Raw genomic sequence first — 9,989 nt, 5'->3', positions numbered from 1 at the left:
TTCTCAGTGTGGGGTGCTTAGCTGAGCAGAGAGCAGAAGTCTGGCCAGGCTGGATCTCTGGATCCCCCAGCCCTCCTCCCTGTCTCCAGGACCTGAGCGTGATGTTTAGGGGTGGAGGTGTCTGCAGAGCTGCCAACTGGAGGAAGGTGGCACGGGAACTCCCGGAACGCCACGGGGATCCCCGAGGCAGGGCCAGGCTGGCGAGGATGGGGAAGCATGAACTCTCTTACACCTCCCCGCCCCTTGCCTCCCAGATCCCGCCAAGTTCTCTCCCAGCATGGCCCTAGGTTCCGAGTTCCCTCCCGAGTCAGCAAGGAAAAGCTGGACGGGTCCTGAGCCAGTAGGGAATAGAAAAAGGCCCTGCAAGGTAACCAGGCCGACAAACAAAAGAAATGAATTCTGCCCACGGCCCGAGGACTGAGTACACGGAAAGCGGGAACGCTACCCCCGAAGGCCCGGACACCAGGTTATGCTGGAGCCCAGGAGAGGGGTATAGGCCAGCGGCCTGTGGTCTCACGGGACTCGGCAGCGCGGCGCGCATGCTCAGTCCGGCAATTCCCCGGGCGGGGCGGGAGAGCGGCGCTCAGAGGCGCGGGAGAGGAGCCCTTAATGCAGCAGACCCTGACTGAAGCGGGCTCTGCCACTACTGCAGCGCTCAGCGTCCCTATCAAAGCGTAGTCTAGCAAGTGTCCCGGCTCCCCGGCTGCAGGGGTGGCGGCGGCTCCTCTGCAGCAGCCTCAACAGCTGGAGCCCATGGCCAAGCCCAGCCTGGAGCTCAACCATGAGTTTTAAGGTAAGATGCTGCCTCGGTCTCTGGGACTATCAGTCCGGGAGCATCCCAGACCCAGCGTGTTCCTTCCCGCGGTGCACCCCAGCCCGGTGCCTCACATGCACCCCCCACCCCGTGCCATGCATCCCGGTTCCAAGGCACCCCCTGTATCCTAGTCTGGGCATTCATATTTCTGGAGCATCCTCCACTGGAGCTGGAGCTTGACGAGGGAGGGACGATCGCCATTACTGAGGCTTGAGTAGGCAGTTCTATGCTCAGTGTAAGTAAAGTCACAGGGAAGCTCGAACTGGGCGGAGCCCACCTCAACTCAGCAAGGCCTAATGCCTCTCTAGATTCCACCTCAGGGGGCAGGGCATACCTGAACAAAAGGAAGCAAACAGCTTCTGCAGACTTCAGCTTCTCTGCCTGACAGCTCAGAAGAGACCAGTGGTTCTCCCAGCACGGCATTTGAGCTCTGATAATGGACAGACTGCCTCCTCAAGTGGGTCCCTGACCCCCCTGTAGCCTGACTGGGAGACACCTCCCAGTAGGGGCCGACAGACACCTCCTACAGGTGGGTGCCCCTCTGGGACCAAGCTTCCAGAAGAAAGATCAGGCAACAATATTTGCTGTTCTGCAGCCTCTGCTAATGATACCCAGGCAAACAGGGTCTGCAGTGGACCTCCAGCAAACTCCAAAAGACCTGCAGCTGAGGGGCCTGTCTGTTAGAAGGAAAACTAACAAACAGAAACTAATAGCATCAACTTCAGCAAAACAGTATCAACATCAGAATAGCAAAGGACAACCACACCAAAACTCCATCCATAGGTCACCAACATCAATGACCACAGGTAGATAAAACCACAAAGATGGGAGAAACCAGAGCAGAAAGGCTGAAACTTCCAAAAACCAGAAAGTCTCTTCTCCTCCAACGGAATACAAGTCCTCGCCAGCAAGGGAACAAAATTGTATGGAGAATGAGTTTGACGAGTTGATAGAAGCAGGCTTCAGAAGGTCAATAATAACAAACTTCTCTGAGCTAAAGGACCATGTTCTAACCCATCGCAAGGAAGCTAAAAACCTTGAAAAAAGGTTAGACAAATGGCTAACTAGAATAAAGAGTGTAGAGAAGAGCTTAAATGACCTGATGGAGCTGAAAACCACAGTACGAGAACTTCATGAAGGATACACAAGCTTCAATAGCCAATTCAATCAAGTGGAAGAAAGGATATCAGTGATTGAATGTCAAATTAATTAAAGTGAGAAGACAAGATTAGAGACAGAAAGAGAAAAAAGAAACATTCAAATTCAGGAAATACAGAGAACACCACAAACATACCCCTTAAGTAGAGCAACCTCAAGACACATAATTGTCAGATTCACCAAGGTTAAGCGCAGCCAGAGAGAAAGGTTGGATTACCAACAAAGGGAAGCCCATCAGACTAACAGGGGATCTCTCAGCAGAAACCTTACAAGCCAGAAGACAGTCATGACCAATATTCAACATTCTGAACGAAAATATTTTTCAAACTAGAATTTCATATCCAGCCAAACTAGCTTCATAAGTGAAGGAGAAATAAAATCCTTTACAGACAAGCAAATGCTGAGAGATTTTGTCACCACCAGGCCTGCCTTACAAGAGCTCCTGAAGGAAGCACTAAACATGGAAAGAAACAACCGGTACCAGCCACTGCAAAAACATACCAAATTGTAAAGATCATCAATGCTGTGAAGAAACTGCATCAATTAATGGGCAAAATAACCAGCTAACATCATAATGACAGGATCAAATTCACACATAACAATATTAACCTTAAATGTAAATGGGATAAATGCCCAATTAAAAGACACAGACTGGCAAATTGGATAAAGAGTCAAGACCCATTGGTGGGCTATAGGCAGAAGACCCATCTCATGTGCTAAGACACACGTAGGCTTAAAATGAAGGGATGGAGGAAGATCTACCAAACAAATGGAAAGGGAAAAAAAAGCAGGGGTTGCAATCCTGGTCTCTAATAAAACAGACATTAAACCAACAAAGATGAAAAGAGACAAAGAAGGCCATCACATAATGGTAAAGGGATCAATTCAACAAGAAGAGCTAACTATCCTAAATATATATGCACCAAATACGGGAGCACCCAGATACGTAAAGCAAGTTCTTAGAGACCTACAAAGAGGCTTAGACTCCCACACAATAATAATGGGAGATGTTACACCCAACTGTTAATATTAGACAGAAAATTAACAAGGATGTCCAGGACTTGAACTCAGCTCTCGACCAAGCAGGTGTAATACAAATCTACAGAACTCTCCACCCCAAATCAACAGAATATATATTCTTCTCAGCACCATATCACACTTATTCTAAAATTGACCACATCATTGGAAGTAAAACACTCCTCAGCAAATGTCAAAGAACAGAAATCACAACAAACGGTCTCTCAGACACAGTGCAATCAAATTAGAACTCAGGATTAAGAAACTCCTTCAAAACTGCACAACTACATAAAAACTGAACAACCTGCTCCTGAATGACTACTGGGTAAATAACAAAACGAAGGCAGAAGTAAAGATGTTCTTTGAAATCAATGAGAACAAAGACACAACATACCAGAATCTCTGGGACACATTTAAAGCAGTTTGTAGAGGGAAATTTATAGCACTGAATGCCCACAAGAGAAAGCAGGAAAGAACTAAACTCAACACCCTAACCTTAAAAAAGAACTAGAGAAGCAAGAGCAAACAAATTCAAAAGCTAGCAGAAGACAAGAATTAACTAAGATCAGAGCAGAACTGAAGGAGACAGAGACACACAAAAAGAAAAACTTCAAAAAAGCAATGAATCCAAGAGCTGGGTTTTTTTTTAAAAGATCAACAAAATAGATAGACCACTAGCAAGACTATCAGGAGAGAAAAGGAGAATCAAATAGACACAACAAAAAATGATAAAGGGAATATCACCACTGATCCCACAGAAATACACACTACCATCAGAGAATATTATAAACATCTCTATGCAAATAATCTAGAAAACTTAGAAGAAATTGATACATTCCCAGACAAATGCACCCACCCAAGACTAAATCAGGAAGAAGTTGAATCACTGAATACACTAATAACAGGTTCTGAAACTGAGGCAATAATTAATAGCCTACCAAACAAAAAAGGCCCAGGACCAGATGGATTCACAGCCGAATTCTACCAGAGGTAGTAAGAGGAGCTGGTACCATTCCTTCTGAAACTATTCCAATAAATACAAAAAGAAGGAATCCTAACTAATGTTATAAGGCCAGCATCATCATGATAACAAAGCCTGGCAGAGATGCAACAAAAAAAGAGAATTTTAGGCCAATATTCCTGATGAATATCATTGAGAAAATCCTCAATAAAATACTGGCAAACTGAATACAGCAGCACATCAAAAAGCTTATCTGCCACAATCAAGTTGGTTTCATCCCTGGGATGCAAGGCTGGTTCAACATACGCAAATCAATAAATGTAATCCATCACATAAACAGAAGCAAGGATAAAAAACCACATGATTATCTCAATAGATGCAGAAAAGTCTTTGACAAAATTGAATACCCCTTCATGCTAAAAATTATCAATAAACTAGGAATAGATGTAATGCATCTCAAAATAATAAGAACTATTTGAATGGGCAAAACTGGAAGCATTCCCTTTGAAAACTGGCATAAGACAAGGATGCCCTCCCTTACCACTCCTATTCTACATAGTATTGGAAGTTCCAGCCAGGGCACTTAGGCAAGGGGAAGAAATAAAGGGTATTCAATTAGGAAAAGAGGAAGTCAGATTGTCCCTGTTTGCAGATGACATGATTGTCTATTTAGAAAACCCCATCATGTCAGCCCAAAATCTCCTTAAGCTGATAAGCAACTTCAGCAAAGTCTCAGGATACAAAATCAATGTGCAAAAGTCACAAGCTTTCCTATACACCAATAATAGAGAGCCAAATCATGAGTGAACTCCCATTCACAATTGCTACCAAGAGAATAAAATACCTAGGAATCCAACTTACATGGGACGTGAAGGACCTCTTCAAGGAGAACTGCAAACCACTGCTCAAGGAAATAAGTGAGGATACAAACAAATGGAAAAACATTCCATGCTCGTGGATAGGAAGAATCAATATCATGAAAATGGCCATACTGCCCAAGGTAATTTATAGATTGAATGCTGTCCCCAAAAAGCTACCATTGACTTTCTTCACAGAATTGGAAAAAGCTACTTTAAATTTCGTATGGAACCAAAAAAGAGCCCATATAACCAAGACAATCCTAAGCAAAAAGAACAAAGCTGGAGGCATCATGCTACCTGACTTCGAACTATACTACAAGGCTACAGTAACCAAAACAGCATGGTTTGGGTACCAAAACAGATATCTAGACCAATGAACTATAACAGAGGCCTCAGAAATGACACCACACATCTAAAACCGTCTGATCTTTGACAAACCTGACAAAAACAAGCAATGAGGAAAGGATTCCCTATTTAATAAATGGTGTTGGGAAAACTGGCTAGCCATATGCAGAAATCTGAAACTGGACCCCTTCCTTACACCTTATAAAAAAATTAACTCCAGATGGATTAAAGACTTAAATGTAAGACCTAAAACCATAAAAACACTAAAAGAAAACTGAGGCCATACCATTGAGGACATAAGTATGTACAAAGACTTCATGACAAAAACACCAAAAGCAATGGCAACAAAAGCCAAACTAGACAAAGGGACCTAGTTAAAGAGCTTCAGCACAGCAAAAGAAACTATCAGAGTGAACAGGCCATCTACAGAATGGGAGAAAATTTTTGCAATCTATCCATCTGACAATGGGTTAATATCCAGAATCTAAGTGCAAATCAAAACTACAAGGAGATACCATCTCACACCAGTTAGAATGGCAATCATTAAAATGTCAGGAAACAACAGATGCTGGAAAGGAGTTGGAGAAAGAGGAATACTTTTACACTGTTGGTGGGAATGTAAATTAGTTCAACCATTGCGGAAGCCAGTGTGGCCATTCCTCAAGGATCTAGAACCAGAAATACCATTTGACCTAGCAATCCCATTACTGAGTATATACCCAAAGGATTATAAATCATTCTAATATAAAGATACATGCACATGTATTTTTTTGCAGCACTGTTCACAATACAAAGACTTGGAACCAACCCAAATGCCCATCAATAATAGACTGGACCAAGAAAATGTGGCACATATACACCATGGAATACTATGCAGCCATAAAAAAGGATGAGTTCATGTCCTTTGCAGGGACATGGATGAAGCTAGAAACCATCATTCTCAGCAAACCAACACAAAAACAGAAAAGCCAAACACTGCAAGTTCTCACTAATAAGTGAGAAAATCCTCAATAAAATACTGGCAAACTGAATACAGCAGCACATCAAAATACATCTCACAACAGTGAGAACACATGGACACAGGGAGGGGAACATCACACAACAGGGCCTGTCGGCAGCATGGGGGGCTAGGGGAGGGAGAGCATTTGAAAAAATACTTAACGTAGATGATGGGTTGATGGGTGCAGAAAACCACCATGGCACGTTTATACCTATATAACAAACCTGCAAGTTCTGCACATGTATCTCAGAAATTAAAGTATAATAATTTAAAAAAAGAAAAAAATTTTAAATAAGAAATAAAAAAGTGGGGGTTGGAACATGGGAGAAATAAAAGAAAAGCAATTTGAAGGACAGTATGTATAGTGTCATCTCATTTGTGAAACAATTTTTAGAAGACAAATGCATGTAAATGTATAGGAAACTTCTGGAAGGATATACAAAGCCAAGAGCTACATGGGAAAAAGGTAAAGGAACCATAAGGAAGAGTTACCTTTCAGTTTTCACATAACTTTTTATCCCTTTTTAAAATAATGAGCATGTGTTATTTTTATAATTTAATGAATAGATGTGTTGATTTGAAAAACACAATGATCCTGAAAGTTAAAATTCCAATTCAGAGAAAATTGATTTATGTGAAAACTATCAATCCCGCAACAATGCCAGAAAAAAGAAATGTAACTATACAACACAGACAGTGATTGAGGTTGTCATCACTCACTCTGATTTCACATATAGAATTTAAAACACCTGAATGGGCACAGTGGCTCATGCCTGTAATACCAGCACTTTGGGAGGCCAAGGAAGGAAGATCACTAGGTCGAGATACCCCATCTCTACTAAAAACCCACAAATTAGCTGAGTGAGGTGGTGTGCACCTGTAGTCCCATCTACTCAGGAGGCTGAGGCAGAAGAATCGCTTGAAACCGGGAGGAACAGGTTGCCGTGAGCTGAGATTGTGCCACTGCACTCCAACCTGGTGACAAAGCAAGACGCCATCTCAAAAAAAAAGAATTTAAAATGCTGCAGTCCTTGGTGGACTGAACAAAAGAATATTAATGCAGGAATAAAGACAAAGACAAGAGTATATTTGGAAGAAGGGGTCAGGGGGCTTCTTGCTTCTAGTGAAAAAGGGCCCTGAGTTTCTACAGCCCTTTGTATTTATTGAGTAAAGGAGGTAGGGAGAAAGGGGTGGTTGTCAGTCAGCTGCTTGACTTAGTGCAGGCTTGCATGAGTGCATTCTTTGAACAGTAGTCTCCAGATATTGCAGTAGATAACCTCAAGGAGCACAGCACCAGGGAGTGATTGCCCTCAGCAAACCTCCTGGTGGCAGGCGCAGAAGTGAGTTTGCCCACATTCTGCATTCACGATAAACAGTTTGGTATTTGATCACATAGCCTTCGGTGGAATGCTGAGTTGGTCATGACCCTCAGGCCTTTGGCTCCCTACATTAAAACACCCATTTCACCAGATTAAAAATATTCAATAAAATTTATAAAAAAGCACTTAAAACTTGTCAGCACTTAGTAAGGAAGTGCTCAATAAATACTGTTAACAATCTTACATTCTCTGCATGGCAGTTATCCTAACCCCACACCAGCCCTCCCACATTGCCTAATCCTGACTTGTGTCAGTGATGCATGACTCGACAGTCAATCTAGGACAGCTATAGCAAAATGCAAGACTTAAATTCCACCCCAGGTGAATCCTCTTCTGGACCGCAGGCAGCCCTTGAAAAGGATGGGAGTAGAGCCCTCAATCGTGGAGGCATTTGTTCCTCAAGACAGGCAGATGTTACCACCTCCATACAAGAACAATTCCAATTGCCTATTACAGTTCCCATCTCAAAGAGATACTCCCACATATGCATGTATTTCCCTGAAAGATTTCCTGTTTTTGTTTTTGTTTTTTTTAGATGGAGTCGCTCCTTCTGTTGCCCAGGCTGGAGTGCAGTGGCATGATCTCAGCTCACTGCAACTTCTGCCTCCCAGATTGAAGCAATTCTTCTGCTTCAGCCTCCTGAGTAGCTGGGATTACAGGCACGTGCCACCAGGCCCAACTAGCTATTGTATTTTTAGTAGAGATGGAGTTTCACCATGTTGGTCAGGCTGGTCTGGAACTCCTGACCACGCCCACCGCTAAGTTTTGTAGTTTTAGTAAAGACAGGGTTTCACCATGTTGGCCAGGCTGGTCTCAAACTCCAGACCACACCTGGCTAATTTTGGTATTTTCAGTAGAGATGAGGTTTCACCATCTCGGCCAGCTGGTCTCGGACTCCTGACCTCAAGTGATGCACTCACCACGGCCTCCTAAAGTGCTGGGATTACAGGCATGAGCCACCATGCCCGGCCCAAGATTTCCCGTTCTTATCTCCAATAAGCCAGCTTGATGAGGAGTAGTGCTACACTAGTGCTATAGTAGTGCTATACTAGTGCTATAGTAGTGCTATAGTAGTGCTATACTCATACTTCTTGACTTCCTTCTATCCTTTTCTGCTCACAGGCCCCCTCCCTAATGTCTCCTGTGCTCTTTGCAAAAGAAATAGTGCTGGAGGCCAAATAGCAACCCTACCCACAAAAGGAAGGGCCATGTGATGTTCACCAAGCTCCCAAGCCACAATTCTCTTTTCCTAGAATCCTTTGTTCTTTGAAGTGTAGTCTTCCTCACCTTCCTGCAACCCTCCACCCCTCAGTCAGCCGACCTCTGAAGAGAAGGGGAAGAGAGACCAAATGCCCCTTGCAGGCCTGTCCCTTTGAACCAAGCCCTGAGAAGCCCTACAGCAGTCCTCCTGTGTACCCTCTCCCCAGCCCTACACACAGATGGAGAGCCCTGGGAAGGGTTACCACAGTGCATTAGCTCCAAACAGTGCAAGAGGACAAGGAGTGTGGCGCTTCCAGCCTCTGTCAGTAATTCATGAGGTCAGACTGATGAGGACCAGTCAGAGTCAGTTTTCCCTAGACATGGGGAAAATTATACTTAAGCTCTCCTATCTCATTAGGATAGGCTGAGTACCAAAGCAGAGTACTGCAGCTGTAACTTCTTGGCTGAGGAAAATACTATAAATCCAGTGCAGGCCTGTTCTATTACTTGCTTGCCATATATCCTCTTTTGAATGTCGAAATCCATTTTTTTTTTCTTTTTTTTCTTTTTTTTTTTTTTTGAGACAGAGTCTCCGTCTGTCGCTCAGGCTGGAGTGCAGTGGCGCAATCTCAGCTCACTGCAAGCTCCGCTTTGCGGGTTCATGTCATTCTCCTGCCTCACCCTCCCGAATAGCTGGGACTACAGGTGCGTGCCACCATGCCTGACTAATTTTTTGTATTTTTAGTAAAGATGGGATTTCACCCTGTTAGCCAGGATGGGCTTGATCTCCTGACCTTGTGATCTGCCCGCCTCAGCCTCCCAAAGTGCTGGGATTACAGGCATGAACCACCATGCCCAGCTGAATGTTGAAATCTTTTTACAGCTGCTCAGCTGACCTACACATACACTAAATGAATCTTGAGCAAACATGAATTATATTAAAAAGTCATCCCTAGAACTGGATTTCATAAACCAGGATTTTTCCCCCCAGTTGCAGGGGAATAAGGCGGCCAAACTGGTGATTTCACCAACAATACATCTCTAAACCTACCCATTTTCTTTCACCATCTTTTCTGAAAGAAAACACTAACACACACACACACACACACAAAAAGGAGCAAACGTATACTCCACAATAAAGGACTGTTAAATAAACTTAGCTTCATGAAACTCACTGTAATGTGTTTCCTTTTCTCATTTTGCCTTACACTAGTGAAAACGTTGCCATGGACCAGCACTGCTTCTCAGTCTGGCC

The 9,989-nt window shown here is 43.5% G+C and overlaps 1 long non-coding RNA gene across 1 annotated transcript in view; it reads right to left on the bottom strand.

Moving 5' to 3' along the window:
* Positions 1-9,989, bottom strand: part of LOC115897489 — a 40,105-nt gene that overhangs the window by 28,598 nt on the left and 1,518 nt on the right. The window lies entirely within an intron of this gene.

This window comes from Rhinopithecus roxellana, chromosome 5 (genome assembly GCF_007565055.1).
Source record: "Rhinopithecus roxellana isolate Shanxi Qingling chromosome 5, ASM756505v1, whole genome shotgun sequence".
Classification (NCBI taxonomy): domain Eukaryota; kingdom Metazoa; phylum Chordata; class Mammalia; order Primates; family Cercopithecidae; genus Rhinopithecus; species Rhinopithecus roxellana.
The sequence above is the reverse complement of the archived record's forward strand: the minus strand, read 5'-3'. Positions and strand labels throughout refer to the sequence as shown.